Below are 19,890 nucleotides of genomic sequence, written 5' to 3' on the forward strand. Positions count from 1 at the left end.
AACCAGCTCTGCCCTCCCCTTCTCACTAGTTACTTACAGGCATCCAACCCCAGATCCCGATCGAAGGGCTCCCTCCTTTACTTCTCCACCAAATTGCTCTCCCGTAAGCACGCCTTGTGCTCCTGCCAAGAGGCTTAGGGAAGCATATGGCTGAGCTCCGGCAGCAGAGTCTGTACACGGTGCTAACAATCCTCCGCTTATCTCTGCCGATGGCTATACTCTCTGCGTGCGCATGTGTACACGTATAAATATATACTGCCGTAATACATAATCCTTCTGCTAGTTGCGTCGGTGTAGTTGGAGTATTTGGATGCCTTTGCTGCCATATAGAGTAACATTTTTTCATAAAAACAGTTGTGATTTGAAGCAGGCCGCCTTGCGCAGGCCGATAAAGCTGGCAGCAGGAGGGGCTGTGAGTAAGAAGGATGAGGCTCGGCTGCATGGTGGCCAGGGTTCATTTTTCCATTCCTCCACGGTATCAGGTGGGCATCAGCCATCGAGCAAAGGCGGAGAGTCTGGCGGACATCTCAGCAGTCTGCTCCGGACTAGTGGGAGGACGATGCTGAGGTGGACGATACGGTCTTCATCAGCCCCTGGGTTCAGGGCCATCACTGGAAACTTCAGCACCCACGGATCCACAGCCCTCTCCGGTCACCCAGGGCGGCTCTGTCCGTCCCCGTGGCTGCGTTGCTGTGGAGAGCTCCTGGCTGTAGCTCGGAGCAGTGTCCAGAAGTGCTGGTGTGACCCAGCCCAAGGTGGAGGAAAGGACCAGACGCCTCTTTGTTTCCCACTACCTTTTACTCCCAGTGCTGCTGTGTGGCGCGCAGCCGGCTCCCCGTCCCCTGCTCCTGCCTGCCCAGGCCGCAGGCTGGGCTCTTGGAGCTGGGGCCGCCCCGGGAGCCCTCGCAGCCCGAGAGAAACTCACCCATGGGTTTGCTGCCACGCAAAACTGCCCGCCTGCAAGCAGGTTGCAGCTGGAATAAGTTTGTGAGCCAGCAATTTAAGGCTTTGGTTTAGATTAGGATTCGAAGGTGTATTTTTAGATCATGTTATTTAGCTGACGCGGCGGTGCCCGCAGAGCTCTGCAGAGAAGGCGGCTCGAGGAGGAGCCCGTGCCCGGGGCAGGTTGGGCTGCTGGGGCGGCTCCCATGCAGCAGAGTCCAGGGATGTCGTAGTTCGATGGGGTTAAATGGCGTTTTGGATCCTGGTCCCCAAGCACTTGATAGATTTGCCGATTAAAGGCTGTAGTCAGCTCGCTGGTTTCTTGGATGGCTCCAGCGAAAGGCTTGCAGCTATTCCCCAAGGATCCTCCTACATCCTGATGAGATAAGGATCAGGAAGGGAACGGTCTATCTGCAACCTCAGCTGTGGCTTTGAGCACATATTCCCTTTTCACATTGCGGGTGGAGGGGAGGAGAAGAGATTTTCTAGAAAAAATTTATTTCTAAGTGACACACAGATGCAGGGAAAGAAAAAATCCCACAACAATGATCTTATCGTGTGAGTCAACAACAGCAGCAGCCGCCTTTGTTCTGGCAGGGCTGTAAAACACTTGCAGGGAGAAGAGGCAGCCTCCTTGCAGGCAGCCCTGCCCGCACACCCGCCCGGGGCTCCCGGCCGTGCCCCGGAGCCTGCGCTCGCATGGTGCCGGGCTGCCCGGCCACAGCCGGGCCTCGGCGCTTCGAGGCATGGACATACCGCGCTCTCATTCCTCTTCCCTTACTTTCTGACAGCTTCTGCTGTTGTGCCAGGAGGTGTGGAGGAGGTTTTTTTTCTGGGACTTTAAAATTTAATGTTTATATTAAAGGAAAAAAAAAAAAAGCAGCCCATAAACCAAGAGGTGGTGAGGGGTGAGTGCTGTCTGGCTCTTCCCTGCCCCGAAAGGAAGTGAAAGCAAAGGAGAGAGAGGATGTGAATGTGAAGCAGAGTCACATCTGGTTTAACAGAGGGTGACTGTGGTCTGGTGAATAACGAGCCAGAATGAGAGTCTGGAGCCTGGCATCGGTGACCGATGTCGTGTCACTGCTCTGTGCCTCAGTTTCCCCATCCATGGAAAGAGGAGGGTCAATCTGGTCTTGACAGAGTGCTCTGTGAGCTGGGGAGGGCTGGACAGGAGCAGGGTCCTTTTGGCTTCCTTCTGAAACTTTCCATTTGGGCATCGTTTCACCTGCCCCTTGGATATGGGGGCACAGCAATGTTAAAAAAACGCTGTCCGTATTTCTCACAGATGGGAAAACCTGAAAACTCTCCCTCCGGACCGCATACAGCTTTGCTGAAAGGCAAAGTTCACTGTCCTTAGAATCTAGATTTTGTTCCAAAGATGATTTCAACCACTGTCAAAAGCAAATTGTCAGCGGAGAATCAGATCTGGAAAGCTCTTCTTCCCTTCCACATCCCGTTCCCCGAGCTTGAACTGTGCTGGAAGTCGGGGGATTTCTCCGGGTGACTCACCCGCAGTGTTTTGAACAGCCAGAAAAGGGCGCAAATGTGTCTCTGCCGCTGACTGCTCTCCAGTGCAACAGCGGTGCATAGTCTCAGTCTTGGCGGGCCCGGAATGTTATTTAAAGCAGAGCAGTAAAGCTAGAGAGTGTGTAAAATGCCGGACTCGGTTAGCACCGCGGTGGCTGGAGCCGGCAGACAGTGCTGCGAGATGTGCCGGTGTCCAGCCGTGGATGGCCGTGCGTGGGAGCCCCGTGGCCTCTGTTCCCGCTGACCCCTGGCCCTCTGCATCGCCGCTCTGCACCCCTGCGCCGCCAGCACCGGCACGCGGAGCCCACGGCACGCGGAGCCCACGGCACGCAGAGCCCACGGCACGCATGACCGCAGCCCTCCAGGGCAGCCTTAGCCTGGGGTCTGACAGTGGGAGAGATCAGGGTGGTAATAAAAAGCGTTAATGCCACGAGGACCACGGCAGCGCTGGATAACCTGCATCGCTGGTGTTCGCTCGGTACTTTAATTCCTGGGAGACAGCAACCCGTGGCTTTGCCTCATTTCTCAAGGAATACGCGTGGCGACCTGGGCACCTCCTGCAGAGGCAGCCCGTCCCTCCTCCCCGCCGTTTGACACTGTGAGTGGGAGTGGGGCAACCGGCATCGCTCCCAGGGCTTCACAGGGCACCGCAGCGGGGATGAGCGGCACGCCGACAGCCTGCCCATCGCAGGAATCGTGGCCCTAGTCTCTCACTGGGTGAGCAGGGAGGCTGCCGTGAGATGTTCCCCGCCGAGTGGGTTTGCGTGTCTCCTGAGCAGGCTGCCAGCCTTTGCCCCGCTGTGGAAAGAGCTTCGCTCCTTTTAAGTCCAGGGGGCTGGTAAAGCTCTTCCGCGGCAGCTGTCTCCGTGTATGGGGATGGCATCCCCTTCCCGGGAGGCTGCTCTGCGGGCACTGCCACTGCCCTGCGCCTGGGCGGGGGGAGATGCTGCTCCAGAAGTGAAACCTGTACTCAGAAAACAGCAAGAACTGGTGCGATACTTATGCTCCCTATGTGGTTTTGCTTGGCTGGATTATGTGGCTTTGGATTTTAAATCTCCCAAAACCTGGGAGTGAGTTTATCTGTTTGCTCTACTTGCTCAGCTCGTTAGGGAGCGCAGCGCCTGTGTAGGAGGGAGCCCGGGCTGTCAAACCAGTATGGCTCGGTGGGTTTGCCTGCCAGACAGCAGGGACGCAGCGGCGGCAGCCTCGAAACGGCTCCTGGGTGTCAGCCCCTGGAACTCCCTAAAGTACAAACAGGGCAGGAAGGCAGGGACAGGGGCTTGGATGAATGATACTTTTGTGCATTTCAAAATTAATTGCATTATAATTAGAGTTTTTTTACGGTTTTCTTTGGGCACAGCTGTGGAGTGGGTGAAGCCACAGTTGGGCAGAGCAACTGGCACAGACCCCATTTGATGCCAAATCCGCTCACCCGCACAGCGATGGTCTTTCCCAGCCCGCGGGAGCAGCGATTCCCCCAGTTATCCAGCTCGCTCTGCCCAAGGCTGTTTCTTTCTCTCAAAGTACCCAGGGCCGTGAGTGAACTGTATCACGCTGTGTTTTTCTCGCTGACTCATTAGTTACGGGCCAAAAGGATTTGGGTGCCGCTGTGAACAACTGACCCCCATTTGTGCAGCAGCCAGAACCCTTCCACGGTCTTGGCCCTCCTCTCCCTTCCCCATTAACACCAAATGACTTTTGGCGCTGCGACACATCGCCCAGCAGTGGGCTGCTCCTTGTCCCACCACATCACGTCATGCCGGAGAAGCCGGGCGGAAAGCGCAGCGCTGCCTTTGCCGTTGCGTTGCGATGTTGTCCCAGCGGCCGAGGACATGTCATGGGAGCTGCCGCTGCCGCAGCGCACTTGCCTCCAGGTTAGACACCTCCAGACTCCGGTTAGACACCCCCCAGACTCCGGTTAGACACCCCCAGGCTCCAGCTATGGAGGTTTGGTGTTTGGTCTGGGTCTGGCGAGGCAGGGGGTGTGCGTGCATGCGTGCAATGCTGGCCCTGCGCTGCTGGAGAGGCTGTGGACGCTCATCGCATCCCCCTGAACCTGCAGGGCGCTCTCCTTTCCCAGCTGGCAGCTCTCCCAGGCTGGCAGAGCCCGGGTAATGCCGGCATCGAAGCGATCACCTTGCTCTGTGCGTGGGGCAGGTTTGCAGGAGGGCTGCTCCACCAGCACCCAGCGCACCCCGACAAATCCAGCAGAAGAGGAGGAAAACTGCAACCAGGGTGAGATATCCTGATGCTTGTGGCCATCCTGGGTCCCCGTACCGACACAGCAGGGAGCCGAACCCCATCGTTCTCTTGTGCGGCAGTGACGATTTAGCAAAGCGAAGGATCAGGCTGGCCACCCCCTTTCCCTGCGGATAGTGCCATCACACCGCTGCCATCGCCCACGTCCCAGCCAAGGGCTGTCCCTGCCCAGTCTCCTGTAAATCAGAATTTCTCCATATTCATCTGAGCCTACCTGGCATGGTGATAACCTGTTTATTTTGCAGAACAAACAGGACTGAGATGGTTGCTTCTGCTCTTCCAAGTGGCTTTGCAACACTTGGGAAACGCAGCTTTTGGCAATATTTTGTTCCCAGAGGTGCTTCTCTGACTTGTTGCACAGCGATACAGAGACATCACCCATCCAGCGGCAGCGGTTTTGCGCATTCACCTCCCAGGTAGCATGAGAGGAAATTACCTCTCCGTTTCTTTTTAAGAGCCTTTCTGCGTGGCCATTACTGGGCGCCTGGCAGGTGGCAGCAAACACGGGGTCCTGCCGGAGCTCGGTGCCTGCCACACACCCGCCGCTGCCGAGGACTCTTCTGCACAGCACAGAACCTTCTGCCCTCGCTCTTCATTAGAGATTGTTTTAAAATCCCACAAAAATAGCATAAAATAAATCACAGGGAGATGAAAGGGAAGGGTTGAGCTGGCAGGAGGTTCTTTAAAGAGGCACTATTTATACAAATTGTATAGCTGACGTGAGAGAAACTGTTTTGACGTTTTATAAACTCTTCTGCTGATAATTTTGCATCTAGGTATGGCAAGGCTGGGGGAGGCAGAACGGGGTGAAATGCCAGAGCCAAGGGCCTGAGCTCTCTTCCCAGCTCTTATTTTTGACCGCCAGCAAATGATTTAACTGCAGCGGACTGCAACTTAGAGTAGCCTCTTGCTCTTAAAAGAGAGAGGGAGGAAGGTGCCGTTCCTCCGCCGGTGAGCAGCCGCTGGAGGAGCCAAGCCGCCCGGCACAGGCTGCGCTCGCTGCTGCTACTGCCCTTCCCGGCCCCGGGGCAGGGGCGTGAGGACACGGGGTGCAAACCCCCTTCAGCAGCTTCTCCATATCCGTTCGTCTCCAACAAGGGCTGAACTGCCCAAAATGTGTGGCTCTAACATCAACCACGATATATGTGCTTAATATGGGGTCACTGAATTATTCTTAATTTTGAACGTTTACCTGCATCTCAGCCTACAAATGTCCCGGATGAGATTAATTATTACCGAGGTGTTCACAGAGACTGCACCTGGGCTCTAAAAAGCCCTGCGGAAACAAGCTGTGTTCATGGTACTTAAACAGAGGTCTGCAAAGCATTTGCTTGCTTTCAAACAACAGGCGCCTGCCTTTCTTTTTCCTGAGCGAAAATCTGAAATTTAGACGAATGATTGAAGACACAGCCTCTTCGATCCAACATCAAACCTCAGGCATGGCCATTTGTTGTCATTTAAAAGCCCATTAACACGTTCTGAATAGCAGTGCTGGCTCCTTTGCCCTGGCTACCTTTCAAGTTAGACAATTATTTTCAGCCTCTCCAAACTCTCTGTGTACTTGGCCGGAGCTCACCCTCCCTTCTGCCCGCGCCCGGCGGTGCCCTGGGCTGGATGGGGACGGTCGCCTTCATCCCGGGCGGCTGCAGAGCAAAACAACCGCGCTGCAGCTTGTGAAGATGAAAGATGCTCATCGTATGCTGAATGCTATTTTTATTATCACTAGGAATAAAGCTGATAATGCCTGGTTTCTGCCCAAGGAAAGACCTCTGTAAGGCAGTGGGGCCTTATGGCTCCGCAAACATGGGTACAGTAGCAGCAGCGTGAGAAGCGGGCAGGGCTTGGGCTCTCTCTGGGCAGGGATGCAAGCTCCTGGGGGGGCTCGTGCCGTGCTGTGCCTCCTCTGCCTCCTCCGAGCCACATGGCACGCGGGTCCAGATGCTGCTGAAGTCCCCAAGGGGCAGTGATGAGCGGCTGGGGGGTTTAATCAAGTCCCATTACCCCTCTCTCAGCTCTCTCCATCCCCTCTATTGCCCCGGCCATTCCTCTTACCCGGGTCCCCTCCTGCCACGCAGCTGCAGGGAGCCCGCCGGGATGTCGCCCGTCTCAGGAACTGGGGGCTCCTGGGTCAGGACCTGCAGGAATTTGGTTGCCACATAGGTGAAGGCTGTGGACTCCAGGTGTGCCTGGCTCCATCCTTCGCCTTCCCCCGGGTCTGGCTTCTCACCCATCATGTTTTGTGGAAATCTCCTGCCATGGGTGAGTACTCTGGGATGGGGAATATCTTTGTGTAATTCATTTATGAAACACGACTCATTCTCTGACTGGCATTCATGGACTAATTCATCATTGTCAGGGTAACTTCTTGGAGGGGGGGAGAGCTTATATTTCCCCTGGATATCTTTCAAGTGCTTTTTTCCTGCCTTTAGTTCTCTAATCAAACCAAGGTCTTATTTATAGTACGGCCATTTATGTCTGGGTAAGCCCAGAGTGGCCCCAGTGGCTTAAAAGGATTTACTCTAGATTTACATGGGTGTAACGAACGGAGGGATTTGGTCCTGTGGCTGCAGTAATCCTCTCGTAGGTGGAAGCAGAGGCTTTCCCCCGAGGAACAGTAACTCACATGAAAATGAACAAATGAAACCCCACAGGCCCTTTCTGAAGGGCCTTTCTTATGCCTTTCTGAAGGCATAAGGAGCCGATGGCTCCAAAACAAGAGAGGGGCAGTGGTCCTGCTGCGGGGCCGGCGCTCCCCGTGCACCCCGAGCCCCCGCGGTGCCCCCACGCAGGCTCCCGCAGCAGCAGCACCCGCTCGCGGGTCCCTGCGGCTTGGGCTCTGCTGGGAAATTCGGTCCTGGTTTGCAATACATCACGTCAGTGTGGCTTGGAGCAGAGAAGGCACGAGGCCGCGGTGCCCATCTCACACAGCCGCGCAGTAACAGTCGCAAGTGAAGGTGCTGGGGAGGAAGGAAAAACTTTTGGTGCTTATTTGATCAGAGATGCTACTGAAATGAAACTGTTTTCCAGGGAAGTGGTCCTGAGAGGGTACAAAGTGGCCCAAGCCTCCCCGGGAGCTCAGCTCCGTGCCGGAGCAGCCTCCGCAAACAGGAAGATGAGCTGGAGGCAGCCGGGCTCGGGAGGCTGCCAGGGTCCAGGCTTACCAGGGAGGCTCTTCAGGAAGGAAGCATTGTTTATACCTTTTTATTTTTAATTTATGTATACTTGGATCCAGCCGCTTCCATGATATATGGCAGAAATCGAGGCCTCTTTTGTTCGACAATTAACTCAAAGATGTTATTTGGTTCCTTAGGGAAAAAAAATGGGATTTGTTTTTCTTTACTGTCTATTTGCAGCAAAATAAACACAGATCTCTCACTGGAGTAGAAAACTCAGCTTTTCTAATGACACTCATTGCCAAGATTGCTGCCCTGATTTTGGGGGAAATAAATTGTTCTTAAACACTTGCCCCAATACACAGGTTTGGAGTCTCACAACGATATATCTGGCGTTTGCCTGTAAGATAGGTTAGCGCTGGAGGAATCGCAATGCGCTTACTCTACAGTGGAAGGGAATTTAAATTGAGTATATTGCTGGCTAAATAATAACGCAGCATTTGTTACTGGCCTGAGAATAAGATTTAGTACCTATTTTGTGCAGCTTTACAGCACCTCAGAGCCCCAGAAGGAGCTGCGAGGTGATGGGATGGCTGTATTTATGGGAGATTGGATGGCACAGCCATTACAATTTTTTGCTGAAGAAGAAATATGGGAAATGCATGTCTGGAAGCAGGGTGAGATAAAGCAGTAGTGTTTCCATCTCCTCAGCTCCTTGCTGTTTCCGCTCTGCTTCAAACGCGTGGGGCGGGGGGGGATGAAACTGCTGAGCTGGGCTTTGCTCGTTTGTCAGAGGGAAATGCAAATCGCGCTTGCTCGAGGTTTCCGTGCAGGGAGCCCACGAGCTGCCAGGAACCGCGCCAGCCGGAGTGGGACGTGGGCGAGCAGGGCACAGGGAGGGCACCTGAGCCAAAAGCTGGGTTGGACACAGATATAGATATAGAGAGATAGATATATACATAAACCCGCCGTTATTAGGTGGTAGGATGGAGTCCTGGCAGTGTGGGCCTTGCATGGCCCCAGCTGCGAGCACGTGCCACTTCCAGGAGGGACGGCTGCCGCATCTCTCGAGCTGGTCCTCATCCCCAAAACTCAGTGCTCGGCTGCGGGGCAGAGCGGGGAGAAGAGCTGTGCCCGGAGCAGACGGACCCATTGCCACGTGCTGCCCCTTTACTAAGCTGTTTGCTGCACATGGGCGAGTGTTTGATTTCCTTATCTCGTGGAAGTTTAATTTGCAGAGGAAATCCTGTCCCCCCTTGCCTGCCTGGCATCGGCATGGCCTCATGCTGTGCTCCGCAGTCATTAAGGCAGGAAGGATCTTCAGGGCAGCCCCGTTACTGCCGGCCTTACGAGCACGTGGCCAAGGGGCCACGGCAGATAACGTCGTGCAAGGATAAATCGCAGCATTTCAGGTTCCTTGGTTACCCAAGGCAAACACTGTAATTGGCTTTCAAAATAGCAAAGCCACTGACAAATAGGCGATTTATGGCCACCTTGAGCTGCAGCCTGAAAGGCTCTTTGGCATCCCGGGGAGCAAAGGCTCAGAGATGTCATTTGGGGGCCTTTGCTGGAAATGTCCAGACCCAGCTTTGTAAGGCCGGGGAGCTCGCTGCCCTGCCCGGCACCCCGTGGGTCCAGCCCGGCCATGCTGTGGCGCATCTTTGAGGGAGTGGGTCAGTCTTTGTGTTTTAAAGGGTGGAGAAGCCACAGCTCTCGCTAGCATCACCCAAGAGCTGCTGGTCCGCCCTGCAAAAAGGGCTGCATCTTGCTTTTGCTGTGAGTTCTTCTGGCTCCAGCTCCCAGGTGCTGCGTGTTGCTCTGCCATCTAAAACCACCTCGTCTGCGCGGTGCCATTTTCCCGGGTGGACATTTCAAAGCTGCAATTAGCTCATTTTTAACGCTCCTTAGAGCAGTTCTAGTCTTCTCCAGTCCCAACCTAAAAGAAGATTTTCAGGGCAGATGGAAGTCTGCTGGCTCCTCTCTCCCATGTTTTCACACCCAGTTTAAAGTGTGGACCAGGACCCAGCGCCGTGGTCAGTGCTGGGCTCCAGCGGCCCTCGCAGACCCACAGCCAGGTCCCAATTCCTGCGCACGGGGAAGGAAAAAGCAGCACTGGCTGCATGCATTACTGTACAAGGTGGATCAGTTAGCACCAGGCAAGCAGCCATGGGCATTGCAAGGAGGAGGTGATCCCAGTGTCTGCAAGCAGAGCCCACCTCAGCCCCTCTGTTTGCCCGGAATGGGAGGTGCTGGAGGGCACTCGCTGCCAGGATGGCATGGGAGCTCAGCTCGGAGCAGGCGAGGATGGCGACGGAGCAGCCACTGCTCCGCAAGACGTGGCAGAGATGAGTTTGAGGGAGCAGCGCTCGCCTTGCTTCGGGGTTGTGAAGTTTGCTGCTGGCACCACTCGCTCACTCACAGCTCAAGAAAAACATCGCTCCCAGCCCTCCTGCCAGAGCGCGGATCTGCCAGCGCAGAGGCAACGTGGCCACGGCTCTGCATCGCCGTCCCTCCATGCTGCCTTTGGGAAGGAGCGCTGGACCCGCTCCATCCCTGCGTGCCAGCTCTCCGAGGCAGCTCTCCCTGCCGTGGGCTTGCCCGTGGCCAGGCGAGCGGGAAGCTCCTCTCCTCCTCTTCCTCGCTGGTGCAGAGGCTGCCAGTCGGGACCACTGGGTTTGGCTGGGTTTGGAGGAGAAACAGCTCTGAATCAGAGGCTCCAGGCCCAAACCTGCCTGTTGCCCTCCATAACTGATGTCCTTGCCACCAGCAGCGCTCAGCCAAAAGCATCACAGATTTGGCAGGGTGACGGCAGCGGGCAGGCAGCACGGAGGCTTGCTCTGTAGGGATTTCCAGGTCACAGCACAAGTCACCGCGCACAGAGATGTGGTGCACCGGAATAATCACACCGAGGACATTTCTTAGCAATTGTAAGATATTAATCATTCTCGTTGTGCATCAAACTCAATGGAAAAACCCCATGTGGGGGCTGCCAGGACACCTGCCAGCTGGGAAGACTCCTGCTGAAGCAGCAGAAGTGACCAAGCCCCAGCAGACCCAGCGTCGAAGAGCTGCTGCTGTCCCGCTGGCATTGAAGCAGTTGCAGCGGTGTGCCTGGAAGATCCCAGTCGGAGCAACAGGGAGGCCACGGAGGGCACGTCCCCAGCTCCCGGCCAGCCCGGCAGGCAGGCTCCACGCACAGGGGCAGCGTGGAGGGGCCGGAGCCTACGCTGAGCCACCCCGCCGCTCGGTGCTGAGGGATGGAGGGCTCAGAGCAGAGCAGGTGAGCAAAGGAGCTGCTCAGGAGCCCTGGCTCCCGCCTGGGGACGTGCCCCGGCAGCAACGCGCGGTGGTGACAGGAGCCATCAGTGAGAACCCGTCAGTCTGGTATGCGGCACCTCACCACAACATACAGCGCAGGCAGTAAAACGAGTGATTGAATGGCCTGATATCTTTGCGGTTTCTGTAACTCTGGAAATACAAGTGGAGTTTTCTGTTATTAAGGTAACTCTAAGAACTGGCCCCAGTCACCCCACGAGCTCAGGACACATTCTGGTACAGCACATGGGACAGCAGTTCTTGGGAGAATTCCTCGCTGTTTTGAGTAAATGTGAGATCTCCTGGCAGATAAATACCCTCATCCCCGGCATGCTTGTTCCTTGAGAAAACAGCCCGGGGAGCACAGCTGTGTTCCAGCCCTCCCCAGCAAGCAGGTACAACGCTCCTCGCTGGCACTGCCTGCCGGCTGCAGCAGCACTCAGTCCGACGTCCACCCGTCCATTTTAGTGGGAAGCCAAGAAACGAGGTGACCCAAAGCCCCGCTGTGTGTCCCCATGCTGCTTGGGTCATTGCTGAGCTGCGTGCTGTGGGATCAGTGGGTTCAGGTTTTTTTCCAATACCTGGCATGGGCTGGGACAAATGCAGATACAACTTTAGTCCATGAGACCTTAATCTTCATCGCTGTCAGTCCTACACCTATACCATCATCACGTTCACGTACAAGAGTTTGTCATATCCAAGTGGGCGCACCCTTGGAAAGCAAGAGGTTTCGGTGGCAAATAGAGAAGTGAAACCAAAGCACTGTGTATGAGAGTAAATGGCTGCATTTGTTTTGAAGGCTTGAGTTGCAGGAAAAGATCTTGAAGGTTTTGCGCCTGTATGCCGGGAGAGGAGCCGCCGTTTTGTGCAGCTGGTCACAAAGCAGCGTCAGCTGTGAGCCTGTCCTGAAGTAAAGCTTCTCTTCTCAGACACAGCCATTAAAACAGTCCTGCTTCAGTGGGAGTTCAGTGTCATTACACGTTTTCTTGTAATATGGAAATTATTACCAAACAGTGCTTTTAGGGAATGCTCCATTTCCCACCTTCTGGGCTCAGTTACTAGTTTTGCAAACGCAAGCATGGGTGACCGGTGAAGGGAGCAGGGAAGGCTGCAGCTGAGTCCCTGGGCCGGCGGTGCTTCGCAAGGAGCGCTCAGGACGGGGGCCAGCACTTGCCACGCAGCCGGAGGAAGGGGCTCCCGCAGCCGGTGCCCCCGAGGCTGCGCCGGGGGAGGCAGCGCTGGCAGCGCCTGGGGCAGAGCTGCAGCAAAGGGGCCCAACGTGCACTTGCTGGGCTCCGCATGCGTCTGCACCGTAGCTCGCTGTACTGAGCCAGCACCTCACGCACGGACACTCTCATTAATACTGAAACAAGCAGGCAAAAAATCTGCAGCACTAAGAGCACGTTTCTGCTGGTGCTGCGTCCTAGGCAGGAGCCGCTGCAGCCCCATGTGCCGCAATCTGTGCAGGCTGATAGCAACAGAGTCCACTCGTGCTGACACAGACAGCGCAGGCTGGCCTGCTGCTCCGTGCAAACCCATCTGTTGTGTTTCTCACATCATATGCAACTGTTTTATCTTTGCTCATTTCTATTGCTAAACACTGGCTGGGAGATGAGCTATTTTAAAATGCATCTGCTGTTATTTATACAAACACTTTCCTTTCAAAGGGCAACAGAGGAAAGTGTTGAAAACCAAAGCACCCCCAAATGTTTCTGGGATGTAATTGGGCTTCTTTTCTGCTGGCAATGCAGCATGCATGCTGCTTGCTAGCGACAGACACGATGGCTCATCTTTTGAAGAGTTTACCACTTCCCGTGATCTTGAGCTGCAGAAAGGCAGGCCAGCGCGTGCCGCCGCAGGTGTCTGGGCACCCCGGGGTGACCCTGGAGCCCGCGCGAGCCAGCGGCAGCACTGGTTTGCCTGCCCACGGGGAGAAACCTCACAGGGCTGGAGAAACACGAATAAGATATCCAGTCCTTACTCAGGCAAAGTTTCCAGTCAACTGAGTCATAACTGGAGTGGAAATGACTCACGATCTGGTGAGGAGGCAACAGCTGATTTCAGAGATGAATTCACGGTCGCGTTGCCCGTTGGATGGTGACTGCGATATGCTGCTTCTGTCCCAAAGGGCACAGGACTACTGTACTTGGGAGGGGAACATTTTCTTTTCAGCACAGGCTGTGAGGAGACACAGGTGCTTCGTCCCCCCTCTTACTCAGTGTTTGCTTCACTGTTGACATAAAGTAACAGCCTTTCTGTAGGAAAATACCTACTCTTTCCCGAGCAAGGAGCATAAAGCCAGTAGTATTAGCTTGCGTTCAGGAAGCAATCAGAAAACGAAGAGTGCTTTCATAAGGCTAAGTGTTATTGTAATCGTAATTATAGTGGAGCAACTAATAAAAAGAGCTGAGAAACAGCCTCTCCTGAAACAGCTGTTTTAAGACAAGCTCCTGCTAACACCTGAAAGCAGAAGGAGTAAGAGATGGCTGGAGCGTGCTGGAGGGTCTCCAAGGCTATGGGATGATTAAGTCCACTTAGGACAGCAGAGCAGCCTTAATTGGAAACACACATCTCTTATCCAGGTACAGGTGAGTTCATTATTAACTCGCTGATGTCTTTATAAACCCTGTCCTGCAGCCCTGGGCCTGCCCTGGGTGGTTGTGCTGCTGGGCTGGGGTAAGTGGTGTGGGTGAAAGAAGGGCTCCCTGAAGACTCGCGGTTCCTGCCACGTCTAATCCCTGGATGCTGGCAGCCCCCAGGACTGACCCTGGCAGGGACCAGCTATCAGCTGGGAGAAATCAGGAACAGGTAATGAAGAAATCTTATAGACCTCAAGGGGTTTCCAGCAGCTTGTAGACAAGCAGCTGGATTGCAACTTTTAGCTACTAATCAAAAATTACTCCCTGGCCCTAATACAGTCCTTGTGTGACCATGCTTCAACAAAACAAGTGTTTAAAACTCATGAAAGGAAACATGGGAGCAAGCACTTGTTGAATTAGACTTTTCCATTTCAATATATATGACATTTAATCTCAAGGCAGTGTTTGCCTCATTGTGTGTGGTTACCAGCATACCAACAAAGCCAAAGGAATGTCTCTGACTTCCTCTAGTACTTAAAACGCTAAAATGTAATTTTTATTTTATTTTTTCTTTTTTCCCTGTATTTCCTGCCCCTTCCCTATACTGCCTGAATTTTACAAAATGGCAGTAGAAAACCAAGAGCTGCATCTGTCCTAGAAGCAGGTGAAACCAGCTGGCAGCTGGTTGTGGAGGATGAGGGTTGGTACCTGGGTGACACAGCGAGGCACCACCCGCTCATGTGGGGTGAGCCAGTGCTTGGCTCCAAAGTGCCATAGAGGAAGAAGCTGGGTAATAGCAGAAAATATGTGGTTGCAGCTGCCTTTGAGCAGTGAGCACGGTTTGTCAGCTGAAAGAATAGCACTTGTTATTGCTCATTTTGAACTCTGCTGCCCCAGCCTTTCATGCTTGAGACCGTGCCTCTCCCGGCTGTTGCTGTGAGGGAGTCTGGGACCTTCGCTCCCCTCTCGTTTGGATTTGTTGCATGCAAATCCAGCATCTTTGATCGAGTCACTTTGCAAATTGTGCACGGGATAAGTGAGGGCAGAATCAGGCCTCAGGCAGTGCTGCGTTACGTGGATCTCTGCGTGGCAATGCTAGCCAGACCTACCAGGCGCACTTGTTGGAGGATTTGTCAAGTATCCTACAAATGTGTGTCACGACATGCTCTGTTCTCATCAGCTGCTGTCATGTGAGTGAATCCTGGAGCATACTGCGTGGTCTCATATGGCCCTGGCCTGGGGTGAGTGACTTTCCTTTCTGTGGATGAGTAGAATATTTTGTTGTTGCTGTTTTCACCGGCCGGCACAAGCAAGAGGCAGGCGGCTTTCTGCTTGGCAGCGGGGTGGGACTGCTCCGGTGTTTCCCCTTTGCAGATACCCGTGTTTACAAGTGGGCTGGGGGGAGGAATGAAACATCAGTAGCTGGAGAAAGTCCCAAGGGTAAAGGAACTGCAGGCAATACATCCTCCAATTTCCTTACCAGATAAGAGCTGTGTTTCCAACTGAAAGCGGTATGTGCGTGGAGCTGTGTGGGGAGGACTAGTTCCTTCTGGGGCTCCAGGCTGCATAAAAATGATACGGACCTCCCCATCACCCTCTGATGTACTCCTGTGTTTCTACTTGGCCAGATGCTTCGTGCAGGTATGAGCTGCTGCTGGGTTGGATCCCACCCCAAACTGGGACCACCTCCCACTGGGTGTCCCAGCTTCTGAAAGCCAAAATCGCCTCTCCCATCCAAAAACAGATGCAGCAAACTGCTCAGCAGCACACTCTGCCATGAATAGACTGGCTGTGTAGTGGGGAGATGCATGGATAACAGATTGCTTGGAAGACTAATTCAAATATAGCTCCACAGCCAACACCTGTGATTAAAGACAAGAGAGAGGTATACAGGCTAATGGCTCAGCTCCTGGTTTAGCGCTCTGAGGGGCATTTCCTTGCCAACAGTCCCCTCTGGTAGTAAATGCCAGGCTGCTACAGTTTTGGACAAGTAAATTCTTGCTCACAGAAAGCAAATAGTAAAACCAGCCCATTATGTTGCCATTAGACTAAAAAATGGGAAACCCTGTGTATGATAATAAGCAGTTCCCTGCCATACCTGAGCAGCGGGAAGTGTGATTTATGCTTCCTTCCCCAGCGAGTTTCACAGCCTCCTATGATATTTATTCATAAAACCCTTGAACCAGAAACCAATATCAGCCTCTGCCTTTCTCCCTACTCCGTGGCATCGCAAAGAGCAGACACCAGACTTTTCTGGCATGCTCGCAAGGTAGGATAATGTTTGGGAAGCTGCATAAGAAGCCTCCCTCCTATGTCCCTTTTGGAGGGACCAGTGAAAGTCACAGAGGAAAGCCCCGGCTTGCTGGTACCTTTGATACAGGGAGCCCTGTTCCTGCTGCCTCATCCCTTCTGCAGTCCCTGTGCTCACAGGTGGGGACATCGTCTTTAAGGCTCAGACCTGGAAAGTACCTCAGCGTTTGCAGCTACCAGTTGGGGTTCAGCCTTTCCTGGGTTTCAGGCAACTTTAATGACACTGGCTGAATCTGGAGAGGAGAACAGCAGCAGCGCTGCTGCCCCAGGTTTGTAGCTTGTGGAAAAGCCAGCCCAGGCTTTCCCTCTGGAAGCCTGCTAGAGCTTCTGTGGAGCACTGCCTTGGGACCAGCCATCCCTCCCCAGCCTCCACACCTCCCAGCTCATCTGCCTAATTATCTGGTAGCTTCACCCAGCCAGATAGTGGGCATGGAAAAACTAGGTCTGCTGCAGTCTGAGGAGGGATGGTGTTTTCAGCTTGGTCCTGTCTGCTCTGGTAGCTGGCTCACGGCTTTGGAGCTCACCTGCCTCCCCGGAACCTGTCAGATGCTGGCGTGCGTTAAACGAGCCTTTACGGTCTGATCGCCGGCAAGGACGCTGCACCCTCTGGAGCACCGCATCAGGGTGCGGCGCGGCTGGCGACGCGAGATGAAGTGCGTGCTCGGTGACCCCTGCAGCCACGTTACCAGCCCAAGGAGCTGTCAGTACAGTGGCGGGGATGTGGGTATGCACTGTTAATAACATAATTAAGTCATTATTCCTAATGATACACTGCAATCTCATCTGTAAAGAAAATATTATGTTTGCACTTCAAAAGCTCATGTTGAGCTCTTTGTAATGAGCATTTTTTCCTGATTCTTCCATTACTATAGTTTTAAAAAAAACCCTAATCTTCTAAGTTTAGAGAGGACCAGTTCCTTTTTCGTGCAGTTCAAGTTCAGACAATCAGGACACAATCATCATGCAGTCAGCACCTTTACTTCTAACAACTAGAGCAATAATAATGTGTTGTTAGCCTGTACAGTGTCAAATACATTTCATTTAAATGCGCTGTTGATGCGTGTTACTGAGCTGACTTCTGCTCTCTAGTGCTGTGATTGTATCAGCCAGGAATCCAAGCTCATTATGCAATTGCAAATTGTTTCTGGATTTCATTAAATCAGCAAACAGGCATTAGCTAGATATTTACATCAGCTGAAGTTGTGATAACTTATCCAATTGGGCAATTCTTATTTTGGAATAAGAAAGTCCTGAAGGATTATGATTCATTTTTCATTTATCTGCATAAGTCTCAGTGCAACCCCTGCAACTTGGCTGCAAAACCAGGCAAAGCATTGCAATCCTACTGCAGGTGCTGGGGATAACGGCATTTTCCCTTCAGTCTTTTACTGCTGCCACATACCAGGGAAAGGGGAATGAAATGCTGGTGTAACTTAACAATATCAATGGATGTACATCAGAAAAGGCATTCTTGTGGCAACTCGGGCTTTATACAAGCAGAAGGGTTGTGATAAATTACAATATTTTTTTATAAAGCTGCAATGTTAAGGGCCACTGGATATCTTGGGCTGTGTCCAGGACATAACAGGCTGTATCCTGTATGTGATGGGATGTGGAGACTCGGTTCTCTTTGCCTTATAACCTTGTGTTGTTGCTGAGGTGGTGCGGAGCAGAAATCCACTGTTTGAGGATGTCAGCAGGTTTTCCCCACATCAAGCAAGTGTGAGAGATGACGTCAGTAATACTGGAGGTGTCCCTGAAATAATAGGATTTGTTATAAATTGGAAAACACGCTGAGGGAGAGAAGGTGTGGACACAGGATTTAACACCCTGTTGACAGATTGCATTTGCTGACGAGCAATCCCCCATTGCAGAAGAGATAAGGTGCAGCAGCGCAGCAGTGAAACGGGCTCCAGCACCGGCAGTCTGTCCGTAGGGCTGCACCGGCAGTCTGTCCGTAGGGCTGCATCCCTCCTGCTGAAGGAGAAGGGCAGCATGTGGGGCTGGGAGAAATGAAGATCCAAATTTATTCCCCGTTGCACTCAGCAGGCAAAGTCCCTCTGACTGCAGCTGAACTTGGACCCCTTTCTCCTTCTCTTCTCATCATTTCGTAACCAGGTTTGCATTCACCCGGATCTAATTTCATGGACTTGCAAAGTCTGACTCAGCAATAAATGTTATCAGCTTCCATTCAAACCTGCAGAAAACTGAAAAAAGTCAACCTTCCCAGAACAGATGTTAAATAGGTGCTTTGTTTTGCTGAGTCAGGCCCTGAGTGTGCCTGGACCCTTATTGTTTTGGAACTTAGAAGATGGTCCACAACCCCTGAAAAAGATAAGTGTTTGATTTGTTGGATGCAATAAAATTCTTCAGTCGGTAGTGCTGAGTGGGGAAAGCTGCAGATGCATTGGTATCTGGGCCAAAGTTGATTAAACTTTTAATTTTAAAGGAAACCTTGGGTAAAGCCTTGCAAAATGTTCCTATACCTCCATGTATATTGAGCCTTTTAAAGGACTTAAGAGTTGTCTCCTTGTGCAGCTTCTATCTGTAGGAATAAATTGTTTTTACTGACTTTACAGCTTTTAAAACAGCAGTTACTACTGCTATTTTGTCTCTGCATGCTTTCCAGATACAGCCTCATGTTTCTAACAGAGCTGGTAACTTCCGAAGTTCACAGATTTCATGATAATGTTTGTATTCAGAGGAAACAAGTTGCTCAGCCACCAGCGTTAAGCATCCTTACGGGCAGGATGCCGCCACACCGACTGCCCCGCTGCGAGAGGAGTGACTGAGCCCTGCTGCTGAGGCTGGCAAGGCTGAGTCCTGCGGAGAAAGAAAATGTGGAAATCCCTCTGCTGAGATTACCCTGCCTCCAGCTATACAAATGAAGAAACGGTGATTCACCTGCTCGCTCCCAGCACGGTGGTCCCCAGGGAAGGAGGTACCTCGCTAGGGCTTGAGCCATAAGAATGGGGATTTATAGATCAGTATCACAGCCATGGGTTGTACCTGGAAGCAAAATTCTCTGCGCTGTGTGTTTCTACTGCATGCACAAAGACTGAGTGGGAGAACTAGAGCACAGTTTTCTCTCAGTGTAGGATGAAAGTGGGGACTCTGAGCTGGGTTTGTCTCCTGGCTGCTGACTTGCTAGGGATTTCGGATAAGTCATTTAATCTTGTCTTAATTTCCTCATCTGTAAAGCCAGACAAGTAATATTTAGCTTTTTTGTTGGAGTTCTGGATGAAAGGCAGCATGAATGCAAAAATATTATTGCTCTAGCCTCAGACTTCAACAGATCTCCTGCTCGTGTCCCTGAAGTTTTGCAAGGGAAGAGCAGGTGCTGGCGCGCTGCCTGCTGCGGAGCGATGCTGCTACCTCGAGTCCTTTGTCTGCAGCCTCACCTTGGGCGTCCCTGGGGATGGTGGCTGCAGTCCTCGCCCCGTCCCCGGTTAGGTCATGAGGTGACACCGTGCTTGCGTGCACGAGATATCCCTCTGCATTTTAAGTAACGCTCATAGAGGGCTATGCAGTCAAATCATGGAAGCAATTACAGCTCTTCATGGAGCATTTATACATTTTTAACCAGAGAAAAAAATTAAAATATTTTACTGAAATTTATGAACTGTTGACATTAGCTGTTCTTGAGTATATATTTTATAGCTGAATTATAGTTTATGTTAGTACTAAGGGAGCAACCTAACGGATCACAAGACCCTGTGCAGTGACTATGGTGAACTTCTGACCTGATCCTTTATGCATGGCTGCTGTCGCTCACAACCCAGCGACATAAAAACAGCATCAGGCTACATATGTGTTGTTTCCTCTTTCTGCATTTCATCTGTGTC

Source organism: Platalea leucorodia (assembly GCF_965183815.1).
Source record: "Platalea leucorodia genome assembly, chromosome: 19".
Lineage (NCBI taxonomy): Eukaryota > Metazoa > Chordata > Aves > Pelecaniformes > Threskiornithidae > Platalea > Platalea leucorodia.